The sequence below is a fragment of the Centropristis striata genome, chromosome 15 (assembly GCF_030273125.1).
Source record: "Centropristis striata isolate RG_2023a ecotype Rhode Island chromosome 15, C.striata_1.0, whole genome shotgun sequence".
Classification (NCBI taxonomy): domain Eukaryota; kingdom Metazoa; phylum Chordata; class Actinopteri; order Perciformes; family Serranidae; genus Centropristis; species Centropristis striata.
Genome location: NC_081531.1, coordinates 3,163,500 through 3,179,654, shown reverse-complemented (window position 1 = coordinate 3,179,654; position 16,155 = coordinate 3,163,500). Strand labels below are relative to the sequence as shown.

The 16,155-nt window shown below is 36.6% G+C and overlaps 1 long non-coding RNA gene across 1 annotated transcript; it reads left to right on the top strand.

The window, feature by feature from the left end:
* The first annotated feature begins 5,463 nt into the window (after positions 1 to 5,463).
* On the top strand, positions 5,464 to 8,511 carry LOC131986868 (uncharacterized). The gene is made up of 4 exons (XR_009395717.1): positions 5,464 to 5,639; positions 6,703 to 6,964; positions 8,203 to 8,324; positions 8,436 to 8,511. It is a non-coding gene; the product is annotated as an uncharacterized LOC131986868 (long non-coding RNA).
* Positions 8,512 to 16,155: the final 7,644 nt, after the last annotated feature.

Genomic DNA, 16,155 nt, shown 5'->3' with positions numbered 1-16,155 from the left:
TGTTATGATACTATATTATATACAAGGAGCACACCTACAATAAGCATTCCTTTTCAAGTATTTATTTATACAGCAACCTATGAACTTTAACCTCAAAATGTGTGTGTGAGTGTGTGAAACATGTGTATCTGGAGGAGTGTGCGCGCTTACACGCATGTGTGCGTGTATCTGTAACTGTAATCACATCAAAGGCGTTGCGGTCGACCAATCAGAGCAGAGCAATCAACAGAATTAACAGCTGCTGAATCTTCTAGCACAGTGACATTAGCCAGAGGTGGACAGACTGGAATTTCTGGCCTCGAACAGAAAGCATTTTTGGCAAAACCATAATACCTATCATTGATCCGATTTCACTTTGAGCGTCCTGAGTTCTTCCTGAACGTCTACATATGTTTTTTTTTTAAGAAAAATGAAAAAATAGCTTTGTTAGAGCGATCTAAAAAACTGTTACATCTCCCATTTTCAGAAATCTTCCTGCGTTTTTAATATGGGAGCCAATGAGGCTGTTGGTGGTGTTGGTGGATCATCTGTGCGTCCTACGCCCAAACTATAACTCTGACAGCTTTACCAGAGGATTGTGAGTGAGAAGACAAATTTCCCTACGTTTCTATGTATAAATTATTTCTGTAGAGTGGAATTTGCGGCCTGGAGCGCAGTTTTCAAATACATTTTTTTACAATTTCTTCTCTCCCTCTACACTCTGGCGATGATGTCACACACTGTGACACGAACATTCCGTGCAATACACACCCATTATAATCTCAGAATTTCTCCAAAAATGATCATGGTCATTGAACAGGGACTGATAAAAAACTATATGACCTATCGAAACGTGCAAAATTTTGGGCCGTTATCCGTGATTTATATCGCAAAAAAATTAATATTCTGTAGAGAAAAGTAATAGCACACCGATCCCGATCAAACCGCACGTTTTGATATATAATTTGTAGCAGGACGAAATCGTGTCCAGAAGAGGAAGAAGAAAAAATCCACAGTATAACAATAGTGCCAGGGCTTTGAATGTATATAGAAACCTGATAATATATAGAAACCTGGGAATATATATGGAAACTTGAGAATATATATAACTGCCATTTATACTGATTTCTTGACAGAAATGATCCAGTAATTAGTAATTTCTATTAAAATCAACTAGAAAGGACAGCAAACAGTGCACATTTTTTTTGCTAATTGTAACATTTGTTCCTTTCTCTCTGAATTTGCTTTGAATGATTTTTATTGCCACACTTTCTATTAAAATCAACTTTCTTTAAACCGCAGAAAAGATGAGTGACACTTTTAAAGTGTGTCTTGACCCCCTCAATCCTCCCGGCAGAGAAGTCAGTAATTACTGTAATGTATCAACTTTATGCACATGATGATTATACATTGTTGGTCTGCATAAAAAGGCAATTTTGTATAGTTTATTACTGTATAATCATAAGATATGTAACAGGTTAATTATGTACTTACTCCATCTGTATTTACTGGTAACTACCATTTCAAACATGGTTTATAATACTGAAGACAGCTGGTAGAAAGTGATAAAAGTCATCTCCCAGCATTTTGACTGTATATCATGGAAAACGTTGTATTTTCTGTCCCTTTGTTGACATTTTTTAAGTAAGATTATCATGATTTTTTTTTGTAGATTTCAACAAATGACATGTAAAATGGAAGCACAGAATGTACGAGGTCTCCACCTCCGTCTAACCCCCGTCCATTTTTATTGACTTTATGCACAAGAGACATTTAAACTGAAATACCCTTTTTTAATATTCACTCTCAACACAACGGCAGCCTAAGTCATATCGATTGTGGCTGAATTAAAAGTACCTGAAGCAGGGCGTCTCTAATCCGCAGGGTCTTTTAAGAGTCACCTGGTCTGACAAATGGGCCCTTTTAAAGGAGTATAATGTGTTCTTAAATTATTTTATTGATGGGAGGGGGACAGCCACTCCAGGTACCCATACAAACTGACATAACACGCTGTGAAAGGGTCAATTTGGCCTCCATTTTCCATTTCTTCATTATCTGCATTTAGAGTCACGCTGAGGGGCTCGACGTGAGCTGGCATAGGCTTTGAGGAGGATTGGCAACTTTCAGCATTTGCTTGCATTAAAGAGGTTCTTTTGCACTAGAAATCTGCTGGTAATTTGTGTTTGCTGTGTTGTCGGTGATGTGATGTGTTGAAAGTCTGAGAATATACATAGAAACCTTAGAATATGTATATCTAGAAACCTAAGAATATATATATATATAGAAAACTGAGAACATATATATAGAAAACTAAGAATATATACATAGAAACCTGAGAATATATATATAGAAAACTAAGAATATATATCTAGAAACCTAAGAATATACATATAGAAAACTGAGAATATGTATTAAAACCTGAGAATATATATATAGAAACCTAAGAATATATATAGAAAGTCTGAAAATATATATAGAAACCTGAGAATATGTATTAAAACCTGAGAATATATATAGAAACCTGAAAATATATATTGAAACCTGAAAAAAAGTATAGAAACCTATATATATATATCTATATATATATCTATATATATATATATATATATATATATATATATATATATATAAACCCGATAACATATATATATATATTTATATAAACCTGATAAGATATATAAATATATATAGAAACCTGATAATAATATATATATATAAAACTGTGAATATATATAGATTAGATATATATTGCTGTGTTGTCGGTCATGTTATTGTACAATTTTAGGAGGTGAAAACAATATATATTCATATTTACCTATATACTGGTATACACGTAATGTTTTCAACTAGAAAATACAGCAAACAGTGCACATTTTTTTTGCTAATTGTAACAATTGTTCCTTTTTCTCTGACTTTGCTTTGAATGATTTTTATTGCCACACTTTCTATTAAAATCAACTTTCTTTAAACCACAAAAAAGATGAGTGACACTTTTAAAGTGTGTCTTGACCCCCTTCAATCCTCCCCGGCAGAGAAAAAAAAAAGAAAAGAAAAGAAAAGAAAAGAAAAGGCTGCCCTCTCCTCCTCCGGCAGGTTAAAACATGTCATAAAGCCTTTCAACCCTCCACATGTAGGTCTAACAAATTCATTTGAAGAAAGAGCCTCATGCAGTGGCCAGCCCCAATGACATTTTGTCTTTTCATAAGCCTGGCAATTTCCCCCTGAAAACGAATGATTAATGCTGAATGGAGGAGAAAAGGTGTGTAACACTTTTCAAATCAGCCGAGTCTGTAAAAGGGAGACTGCTAATTACATTGCTGTTTGTATGACCTCTGCTTAAGTGCATGAAAGCCTCCTGCAAACGACAGGTGAAATTGCATTTTCAAGTAACATTTTAAAGGTCCATGTGGGTACTCTGCCTAATAAAGCCATTTGTAAATGACTCCTCTTTTAGACTCCATTAGGAAGTGGAGCAAGGAACATTTCATCATAGGATTCAGAGTCAATAAGCATATAATCAGGATGTCCAGAGAAGGTAGCAGCCAGTGGAGGGGATAATTAATGTGATTGCCTTATGAACTGCTTAATTACTGACTGTTGGCCTCCTCAATTGTCCCTCCAAGTGCTGCATTTGTTCCCTAGTTGCCATTACGCGCTGATTGACACATGTGGCAACCGTGGGAGAAAAACAAGACATCTGAGGGTTTTATTAATTGCCTATTTACACACATGGAAACCAGGCTGACAATTACTGGGAGCATTGATTAATGTGGCTGAAGTGGAGAGAAGAAGCCTGCAGCTTTAACGCCACGCACAGGAGGTAAACATGACATTACAACACACAGATAGTTAGATAGATGTGATGTTGTGTTGTTGTTTTATTGTTTACAAGCGTTTACATGTGCACATATGCAAATATACAGTCATGGAAAATGTTATTAGCTCGTTGTTTTCTTCATTTTCTTGTTCATTCTTTGTTTGTTCTCGGGGGAACTACTACTACTCTCAACTGTTTCCACATTATTATTCCATTATTAGAGACATATCATCTCTCTGGAATATATATATATATATATATATATATATATATATATATACATATATATATTGTAATGGGAAGAAACTATTTCCAAGAAAATTATTATCAAGAATGTTTCCATGTCTTTAGATGTAAAAATGACTAAAAAAGACACAAAATGACAAAAAATAGATGTAAAAATGACCAAAAAAAGAACACAAAATTATCGAAATAGACAAAAATTGACCAAAATAGATGTAAATAGACACAAATTGACCCAAAATACAGGTAAAAACGATTAGACCACATTGTTTTCTTCAGTTTCTTGTTCATTTTAATGCCTGGTACAACTAAAGGTTCATTTGTTTGGACAAATATAATGATAACAACAAAAATAGCTGATAAGAGTTTAATTTAAGAGCTATATATACATTTATATTTGTCCAAACAAATGTACCTTGAGTTGTACCAGGCATTAATATTTTCTGCAGATATTTACATTTTTACATGCGGTAGTGCCATTTTTGGAGCATTTTAATATGCTATACATTAATACAACCCTGACATCCCAGATTTTAATAACATATATGGACTTGCATCCACACTAATGAAATAAATTGCTTGAAAGTGTCCCTTTTACACATATTTTTCTAAATACAGAAATGTCACAGCTGTAAACAGGAAAAAAAGTTGCATAAAATCCATTCAAACCAAAGGAAATTTATTTTGAGTGTTTATGACTTACTTTTTGAGATACACTGATTGATAATACACAAATATTTAGCTAGATATGATATTGTGTTGTTGTTGTTATTGCTGTTGTTTTATTCTTTACAAGCATTTGCTGCATGTACATATCTGCAAATTTACAGTCATTAAGTTGTGACCTACCATAGAAACAACTCTTACATCCCAAATTTTAATAATATACATAGACTTTTATCCATTCTAATGAAACAGATTGTTTTAAAGTGTAAAAAAAACCCACAAAATTTTAAATATATTTTTAACTCATATTTTTCAAAATACAGTAATATAATAGCTGCATTACTCAAAAGTATAAATGGAAGAAAGTTGCACAAAATCCTTTGAAACTAATGGAAATTAATTTTGAATGTGATCATAACTTACTTTTTGAGATACACAAATTTTCATAAACTATAACCAAAACGAAAATAGGATTGCACATTGTGCACAATTTTCAAAATCATAGCATGTACATAACTGTAAATAAACTATTTACAATAGTGCAATCACATCTTAGTGTGTGTGTGTGTGTGTGTGTGTGTGTGTGTGTGTGCGTGCGTGCGTGTGTGTGTGTGAAAGAGCAAGAGGTAAAACGAGAGAGAAAGCGAAAGTGCTACTTCGCGCTAAAAGACGTCTTTCCCGCGGAAAAACTACCTCGCCCGGGAAAATGACGTCACATCCGGTTATCGCGTGTAGTAGTGCCGCGCAAAAAAAACCACCTGACGGTTCATGCGCACAACGTGATGACGACTTTTCCAACGTAGGAAGTGCTGTGGATCCCCGCGAACCGCTCTGGATTATAAAGTTTAGTTTTATTGTTTCTACTGGATTTCTACAAACCCATTAATGTGAGGAATCAGCTCTCTGGGACATGATGCATGCAGGATATATGAAGGTAAATCACCCGGTTTTATCTGAAAAAAGAATTATTACTCTATCTTATTTGGTTGTAATTCTACCGGCATTTAAAAATAGATATGCAAATGAGGACTTTATTGTGGAAATTCACGTGTTAAATCAGCACAGTGACAGGACAAGAGATTTAAAAACAGCAACATAAAATACATGTATTAATTTACAAAGAGATTAATGAAACTGTTACATATATAAATTAATGAGAAGAACTCTGTACAGTAAATATGCACACATAAGTATACAGTCATGGAAAAAAATCATTACACCACCTTTGTTTTCTTCAGTTTCTCGTTCATTTTAATAGTATGTTTGGATATAAACTGTCTTCACTTCATAATTGTCTCACATAACTACCTTAAAGTTCATCCTTGAGCCCAAGTGGATGTTTGTGCCAAATTTGAATAAATTCCCTTTACCATGGAAAATGTCTAGATATCAGCTCTTAAATTAAACTCTTATGAGTTATTTTTGTTGTTATGATTATATTTGTCCAAACAAATGTACCTTTAGTTGAACCAGGCATTAAAATGAACAAGAAATTGAAGAAAACAATGCTGGTCTTATCTATTTTTCCATCAATATCTATCTATCTATCTATCTATCTATCTATCTATCTATCTATATATATATATATATATATAGAAAGTACAGATATACAGTTGTACAAACGAGGTCCAGTGGTTCCCCTCAGCCTGCCATGATGTGTGAACTATATAATATCAGTACATAGATATAAAGATATCAAAGTAAAATGTTTTTTTTAGCATTTGTGTGTGTGTGTGTGTGTGTGTGTGTGTGTGTGTGTGTGTGTATGCATTATATGTAATGCACACACTCTTTCTGTCTGACCTTCATGTCGTTTCTCTTTACTTGCTTGAGTGGTTCTTGCCATAACATGGATTAGAACAGTAGTTGAATAGGGTTTTTTCACAGCTGATGGTCTCACGTTAAAACCACCAATTTCCACCAAGCCGGTTCAAGAGCTGGTTCAGAGATGGTGCCCAATCACGAACCAGTTCTTTGCTTTTTTTCGGTTGCCAAAGAACCAACTCTCAGCCAGGAAAACTGGTTCCAGCGCGGCACCAACTCTCTGCTGGTCCTGAACCGCAAACCGCTTACAACCGGAGCTGGGGGCGGGGCTACCTGACCAACAAGACCAACACGCCCCATTGAAGGAGATCAACTGAAACGTTTCGCTCTAGAGCAGGTGGAAAAGCAAACCGGTTCAGAGCTGGTTCGCAAGTTGAACCAACTGCGAACCAGCTCTGGAACTGCTTTTGTCGAAGAGGGCCGGGCTATAAGAAGGTAAAAAAAATCCCACAAATGAACTCTTGACAAGGCACACCTGTCAAAGCAAATGGTGGTTAACTGGAAGAACCTAAAATATGAAACATTTTCTCGTTTAAAACTTTTTCATTTCCTGCATAATAACATATGTGTTTTCTCATAGTTTTGATGTATTCACTATTAATTTACAATATAGAAAATCCATTGAATTAGAAGGTGTTCCAAACCTTTGACTGGTACTGTATATATCCTCTTACCATTCTCACAGCGCTTTTTCTGACCATTTTTATCCATTCTCGATATGAATAAAATTGCATAATTCAGCACCAAATGTGTGTAACAAATGGTATCAACCCAAAAATTGAATATGTGCTGCTTATGGGACATAGTTGAACATGAAAATGGACTTGAATGTTGACCTGCCCACAACCATCAATTCTCAATAAAAAGGACCTTGAATGCTAACTGGATATATCTATACAGCCATGGGGGGAAAAGTATTAGACCACCTTGTTTTCTTCAGTTTCTTCTAATGCCTGGTACAACTAAAGGTACATTTGTTCGGACAAATACAATGATAACAACAAAAATAGCTCATGCGAGTTTAATTTAAGAGCTGATATCTGAGCTGAGAAAACCATGGAAATTGTCTTTATTTGTCCGAACAAATGTACCTTCAGTTGTACCAGCCGTTAAAATGAACAAGAAACTGAAGAAAAAGGGTGGTCTAATATTTTTTTCCATTACTGTGTGTATATAATTCCCAGAGTAATAATAATAATAATAATAATAATAATAATGCCCATATATTATTGGTTACAAGGTGCAGGTTTAATGGTGTAAAGTGCTTGTTATGAATGTAAAACACTGAGACAAAATGCTGTTGTAGAGGTTTCGTCATTATTGTCGCCATCAGAGGAGAACAGTTTCACACTCAGATTCAAAACTGCAAAATCACACACACACACACACACACACACACCCTCCACCCCACATGGATCACTTGGACTGCCACATTTGCTTAATACCCAGGAAGGAAACAAGTAATCAGACTTATCCGAGGGGTTAAAAGGGGGTTAAAGCATGTTGGAGTCGGGGAGGAGAACCACTCCCAGCAGGTCTGTGTGTGTTTGGATGTGGAGAGGGACTGGGATTATACAGAACCACATGAGTCCCTGCACCTCCGGGGTCCAGTTCAGGGCTTTGTATATCCTGGCTCTAAAAAAAAAGAGTAACACCGTGCGTTTGCTCAACAGGGGTGTAACTCAAAAACCATCCGACCCCTCCTCCATCCAGCCAACAAATACATAGGCAGCCTGTTGACTGGTGTGTGTGTCCACTGACCCGTTATGACCTGTCCTTTCAGGAGGCAACAAAGGTGGGAGTGAAAGAGGCGTGAGATCACACACATTTAAATCAACTGGATGAGTGCTCTTATTCATGCAATACCCACTGGGGCTAACACTGACAATGTCTTCCTTGTTCACAGCCTCCATATTAGTCCAGTCCAGAGTGAAGTGGCTGCAGTAACTGCCTGCTCATTAGATTAAATCATTGTTTTTACTACATGCACATTCTCAGTTTGTCATCAATACCTGTTGTTGTGGAAAATCAAATGATTGAGTGACTGAAGTGTGTGAGACTGTCCCCATCCCCATTATGGAAAAAATGATTAGACCACCCCTGTTTTCTTTCATTTCTTTCTAATTGTAATGCCTGGTACAACTAAAGGTTCATTTGTTTGGACAAATATAATGATAACAGCACAAATAGCTGATAAGAGTTTAATTTAAGAGCTGATATCTAGACATTTAACATGGTTTTATTGATTATGATTTTGGGGCATTATGAAAAATGTTTCCATAACTGTAGAAATGAAATGTAAAAATGACCAAAAAATGACAGAAAGTTATTGAAATAGACACAAATTTAGCAAAAATAGATGTAAAAATGACCAAAAAAGACACAAATTGACAAAAAATAGATGTGAAAATGACCAAAAAAGACACACCTGTTTTCTTTAATTTCTTTCTAATTGTAATGTCTGGTACAACTAAAGGTACATTTGTTCGGACAAATATAATGATAACAACAAAAATAGCTGATAAGAGTTTAATTTAAGAGCTGATATCTACACATTTAACATGGTTTTCTTTGTAATGATTTTGGTTATTATCAATAAAACCGTGTTAAATGTCTAGATATCAGCTCTTAAATTAAACTCTTATGAGTTATTTTGTTGTTATCATTATATTTGTCCAAACAAATGTACCTTTAGTTGTACCAGGCATTAAAATGAACAAGAAATTGAAGAAAACAATGGTGGTCTAATCATTTTTTCCATGACTGTACATTTAAAACATAAGTAATTAACCAGCTACCTTTAGATGTTGTTGCTGAATAGAATGGCCACAGAATTATATTAACATTTAGGAAGAAATATAAATACAATCCCAGCTCTCTTCTGCCTAGCTGGTTGAAAATAACAGTCATCATACGGTCATGAACAGCTGTTGGCAGGTCCATGTCATTGGTAACTGGCCATTAGAACTGGGTTGAGTGTAAGTCCAGTTTCTGTAGGGGGGCGGGCTCAGCCGCAGAAAGATGAAATGTGAATTATCACGGAGATCAGGACTCATTCTGACTGGGATCCTGTTAGAGCTATCAGTCTGAGTCCAGCTGCAGAACTTTACCTATAACCTAAACAAAGCCGTCATTGAGACCAGACCTTTTCTCCGGTTACACTGCATATTATATTTGGTAAACATAATAAATAATTAGGTAAAATATACAGGTGCATCTCAATACATTAGTATATCATAGAAACGTTTATTTATGTCAGTAATTCAATTAAAAAAGTGGAAATAACACATTATATAGATCCATTACACACAGAATGCAACATTTCATGTCTTAATTTATTTGATTTCTTCTAATTATAATGATTATGGCTTACATTTAATGAAGACCTAATATTCAGTGTGGTATGTTTAATATGGAAAACATTGGCCTCTGAAAAGTATGTCCATCTACTGTCATGGAAAAAATGATTAGACCCTTGTTTTCTTTCTTGTTCATTTTGATGCCTGGTACAACTAAAGGTTCATTTGTTTGGACAAATATAATGATAACAACAAAAATAGCTGATAAGAGTTTAATTTAAGAGCTGATATCTAGACATTTAACATGGTTTTATTGATAATAACCAAAATCATTATCAAGAAAGCCACGGAAAATGTCTAGATATACAAATGTACCTTCAGTTGTACCAGGAATTAAAATGAACAAGAAATTGAAGAAAACAATGGTCTAATATTTTTTCCATGACTGTATATGACTCAATACTTGGTTGGGACTATTTCATTTGAACTACTGGAAATTGACTTTTCCATCATATTCTAATGTATTGAGATGCACCTGTAAACTAATTAATAACCTTATGTTAACTTCAGGCCTTTTTCAAGTTCGCCCATGACACCTACCTACATTTTGACCTGTCAGCAACACCTCCATGTTGGGTCAGAAAGGCAAACTAGTCGAGAGAATAAAATGCATTTTCAGACGTATCCATGTAAGCGTGCAAATTGCCTTAGCACTACTCTCCTTATTCCTGAGCCAACCCTCCCAGGGACAGGAAGTTTGGACTCAGGGGGTGGTGTGCTGATTGAAAGGGAGCGTTTGCACTCGGAGGCGGGGTCCCTCGCCGCTGTGTGGTTCCCCTTCTGGAGCAGCCGAGCAGGCCGAGGCCCCTCTTTTCTCTGCCTTCCCTGTGGATTAAATGGCTTTTTGCTCACCTCTTTTTCCCTTTCGCTTGCCGCCAACAGGAGTGGCATTTCACTTCTTCCCATGGCGTCTGCAGACGAGGTGGCGGTCCTCTGTTTTTCTTCTTGCTCACTTGGAAGGAGCAAATGACCAGCGAGAACTCAATTAGCAACATGTCCCTCCCGGCCGGGGGTCCGGGCGGCCAGTTGTTCAGCCTGTATCAGGGATCAGGCTGGCCTAGGTGAAGTGAAGTGACAGCAAGCAAACGGAAAGGGTAAACGTGTGTGTGTGTGTGTGTGTGTGTGTTGCGAGGAAGGGGGGGTGCGGCATCTGCCCCCATACAGATTTGCTTAATTGGGTTTGACTCCCACAATTACAGGGTAATAATGGCCTTTTCAACCCGGCCATGTTGAAGTGAAAGGCAGTTGCTTCGCGCACCCGCATGCTGTCAGACGATTTATAGCAGAGAGTGAGTGACAGAGAGAGGGCAGGGGGAGATGGGGGGAATTGGCAATGGACTTTGGTTAAGCAGTGGTTATTGAGTCTTTGATAGGACTCCAGGAGGCCAGGGCAGCAACAATGACCGAATTAATGGGCAAGGCACGATGAGAATGTCAGCCCAGCGGGGGGCTGCTGTGGCCTTTGAGCTGCCTTCTGACGCCTCTGTGATTGTGCTCTCCACAACACTGTGAAAAGGCTTGACCTGTTTGTTGGTATATCTGGTCTTGAATGAATTTTTGTGTCCAAGCTTAGTGCTTATCGTAGAGCAATAGCATGGAATTGTCTCCGAATGAGTGAGTAACTCAATGAGGTCGTGATGAAGTAGACGTTATTTTGTTTAATGTATATAGTCGGATGATGACTTGTTGTTTTTCAAGAAAATACTGGTGTACTCAACTCAACTCAAACTTTATTGATAAAGGACATTTAAAACAACCGGGGTTGACTAAAGTGCTGTACAGATATCGCAGTTGCAGGGAATAAGGTAAAAACAAAACAAAAAAACTAAAATACATAAACACAATGCAATAAAATAGAATGAAAATAAAATAGAATGAAATAAATTAAGCCAGGGAGAAAAAGTGTGTTTTTAGGGAGGATTTAAAAACCTCAAAAGATCCTGCAGATGGGATGTGCCAGGGCAGGTTATTCCAGAGCCACAAAGGCACGGTCCCCTTTGGTTTTGAGTCTAGTTTTAGGTCCCCTTTGGTTTTGAGTCTGGTTTTAGGTCCCCTTTGGTTTTGAGTCTAGTTTTAGGTCCCCTTTGGTTTTGAGTCTGGTTTTAGGTCCCCTTTGGTTTTGAGTCTAGTTTTAGGGGTGGCCAGTAGCAGCTGAGTGGAGGATCTCAGTGTTTTGGATTTGAAGGCGCTCGGTCAAATACTTGGGGGCTCGGCCATTAAGCTTTAAAAAAAAACAATAACATTTTAAAATCTATTCTAAAAGCAACCGGATTGGGATATTTAGCTTAGCTGTAACTGAAGTGTTAAAACTATTATTTGTTAAAAAAAAAAAAACTTCAGCAGAGTCCAGCTGCTCGTTGCATGGTGGAACGAACGTCCAAACTTCAACCGATCTACTGAGTTCTTCTCAATCTTTAAGAAGAGACTGAAGACCAACTCTTTACTGAACAACTTCACTCTTGATCTACACCAGGGGTCTCAAACTCGAGGCCCGCGGGCCAATTGCGGCCCTCGTGACGATATTTTGTGGCCCCCACCTTGATATGAAAGTTTAATGTGAGTTTTATATGAATGGCACTTTACCGTGTTGTGTGTGGAAGGTCAATTAAATTATTTTTTTTGGTCATTTTGTGTCTTATTTTGGTCATTTTGTGTCTTTTTTGGGTCATTTTGTGTCTTTTTTGGTCATTTTGTGTCTTTTTTTGGTCATTTTGATACTGCCTCCAGCGAACCCCCAGGTAATTTGAGTTTGAGACCACTGATGTAAAAGAAACCCCTAATTTAGATTTCCAATTCCAATAATCTGACAAAAAGTGGGTTGTACCATCACCTGTAAACAGCTTCTTGCTTTTCCCATGCTGGTACAGGAAACGTTGTGTTACATTTTCTGTTGGCACCAAATCCCAACCAGCGACTCAATATGTTGCCAAGACGGAACAAAAAAACAAAAAAAAAACTAATTTCGTTGCAGGTACATGATTGGAAAATGGTCTGATTTCCAATAAGTATATAAGCCATGCACATGAAGAACAAACGGGGAGAGGAATTATTTTCAGTGCAACATGTGGTTTGTGTCTATTAGACAGTGCTTGTTCTGATTTTGTTTTGGTGGTTTCTGTCCTCAGACCTTAATCCAGTAAACCTCATGAACTGTGTTTAGTATCCAGGATTTTTGAGCGGTGTATTGGAGGGTTAATGAGTTAAAAGTGTTCATGTCCACGTTTGCTTTAATCGGACTAGTAGGAGAGATGCAGGCAGGAAATGTGGGTAAAGAGAGAGATAAACACAGTCGTAATTTAGATCACTGGCTCGTTCATTCAGTCCTGTGAAGAAAACTGAAAAAAAAATAGTTCTAATTTTCAAGGTTGGATTTTTATTTAAGATATACACTGATTTCACAAGATAAAGGGCACAATGAAAAGCTTTCTTCAGTTTCTTGTTCATTTAATGCCAAGCTACATTTGTTTGGACAAATATAATGATAACAACAAAAATAGCTGATAGGAGTTTAATTTAAGAGCTGATATCTAGACATTTAACATGGTTTTATTGATAATAACCAAAATCACGAACAAGAAAACCATGGAAGATGTCTAGATATCAGCTCTTAAATTAATTATTTGTCCAAACAAATGTACCTTTAGTTGTACCAGGCATTAAAATGAACAAGAAACCAAGGAGAAAACAAGGGTGGTCTAATGATTTTTTCCATGACTGTATGCAATGACTGATAACAAGGAATACAAATGTATTTTTCCCTTATTTAATACATTTTAATGTCACAGAAATGCTTTATAGCGTATAAAATACAGGTATAAATACTGTACAAAGCTGGAACACCAGCCTCTGCTGTGTAGTTGAAGTCAAATATTTATTGTTCTTATTTGTTTTTATGTGTTTCTGTTCTCTTTTTTCAAGTAAAAATATTTCTTTACATTTTCAACCTTTTCATTCAGTTGAATATTCAGCATTCAAAGTATAAAAAAGCCAAAGCAAAGTGTCTCTCGTCTCAAGTAATATTTCCATATTTGAAACACCAGTATCAGAAAACAAGACAGCATTTTCACTATTTGTGCACAGGAAAAATAAATACACAGCTCTGACACACACACACACACACACGTTGTACTTCTATCTTTGTGAGAACCGATTGGAACCGTGAATTCCCTTGCAACGTTATATTATACATATTATCTTGTATTATGTTAGAACTGTATTTTGTTTTATTTATTTATTTATTTATTTTTAATCTATAAGCACCAAGAGGACTGCCATCCAACTTCGTTGTATTTTGTGCAATGACAATAAAGAATTCTATTCTATTCTGTTCTATAATAGTTTTAGATTTTTCATTAGTTTTATTTTGTTGTGAATTTTTTATTTCAAATTCAGTTAGTTTTAATACGTTTTTAGAGTGAGTTTGCTAGTTTTAGTTTAGTATTTTTTTTTGTTTTTTGTAATGGGGTATTTGTTGGGTGGGAGATTAAAAGAGATCACAGTAAATTTTGCCTTTATTTCGTTTTTTGATTGATTTGGCACAGTTTTAAAAGAAAGAAAATAACATAATAACAACAACAATAGTACAATTTATATATTCCAAATACATATTGAAATAAAATAAAGACATGCCAGGAAAGCCCAAAAAACCCTCATGGGTCTTCATTATGTATGAAAAAAGTTGACAAAGACAAAAACGAAGGACATTTTCACTATAATTTTAGTTAGTTTTGTAACCACCAATACAGTTTCAGTTAAGTATAATTTTTTGTAATCTTTACCCTTAAAACAAAGTCTTAAATCCCCCCAAAAAAAGCCTTTAAAGAAGTGAGGACCGGCCGAAATGTCCTCACTCAGTTGGTTAAGAAACGTGTTCCGGTCCTCACTATGTAGCATGTACAAGAACACACACACACACACACACAAAAAGTTTCCAGTGTGGGCCAACTTGTATGGACTTTAAAGCACCCTGCTGTCAGTCATGATTAGCCGTAACGATGGGCCCATTTTGACACTTCAGAATCAAGTCTTGGCAAATAGCCCTGGGAAGAGGAGGCACATGCTACGAGATGGCTTTTCCCTGATATAATTTGTGGCTGCAAATTACAAAACAGAGGCAGAAATAATGTGTAAAGTCAAGTTTGGTGAGGGAGAAAATGGAAAAATTTAGGGCTGTGTGCCACTCTAATGGATATCCTTGTGGCTGGGAGAAAATGGGACTCAATAATGTGTCCTTAATGTCTGCCAGCGCTGTTTCAGGGAACGTATCAGAAGAAATGTCCCCTGCCATTTCTGCAAGCAATCACTTAATGGGACGGGCAAATCTTAACAAAATGGATGTACTGATCTATTTCTGGGCTTGACAGATGGAATGAATCCGTGGCTCTTGGAAGACAAAACGGAAAAGAAAAAAAAAAAAAAGGTAGCGGTCGGGGCGAAGAAAAGAACAGGCTGCAAACAAGAAGGAATAAAAACAAGCCTTTCACGATTCATTCAGCGACGCAGCATGCCTGCGATGTCTGTGTGTGGCTTAAGTGCAGACTCTGACAGGAATTTCAATTATTTAATTAGGGAGAGAAAATGAAAAGACTTAAGTGTTGTGATTTCTGCAGTCTTTCATAGATCAATCTAATGTGCGCTCACATTGGAAATCAACCAAGATGGAAGAGGGGCAAGTGAAGTAGCGTCTTCTAAATCACGCAATTAAAATGGCAAATTAGTTTCTTGATATATTCATTTAAGTGGTTAAGTGGAAATATTTCTCTCCCGGTCCACGCAGCTGTCTCATGGGTGGCTGTGGAGAGGCAGTGCCATCAGCATGCTCTTATGATTAGAGCTGCCGTTCATTTGCTGGGGAAACGCTGAAAGCACTTGCTGCACAAATTAGCCATTTGAAGGCTTGAAAATTCAATTCAGAGGAGTTGATTTAAGTATTTAGGCAAAGCGTGGCTGGAACGTAAAGATTTAGAGGCATTTTGCCCGCTAATGTCGATAACTTTCAGAGGCCATTATAGGTTTTTGTGGCCTTGTGCCTTGTGAACAGCACAGCTGGAAAATATCAGCATTTTGGCTGATTTCCATCACCTTCACACCTCTATTCTTACATGATCTATAGGCGGGTTTTGTTGTTTTTTTTCAGCTTTTTTGTTTGTGTTTAATTTGGACATTTTTGTCCATAATGAAAGGTCATCTGATGCTCAGTCACTTGTTCCATTAGTGCGGAGATGGATCGAAGCTTGTGATTCAGAGAAGAGGATCTGTTAGTGGGCT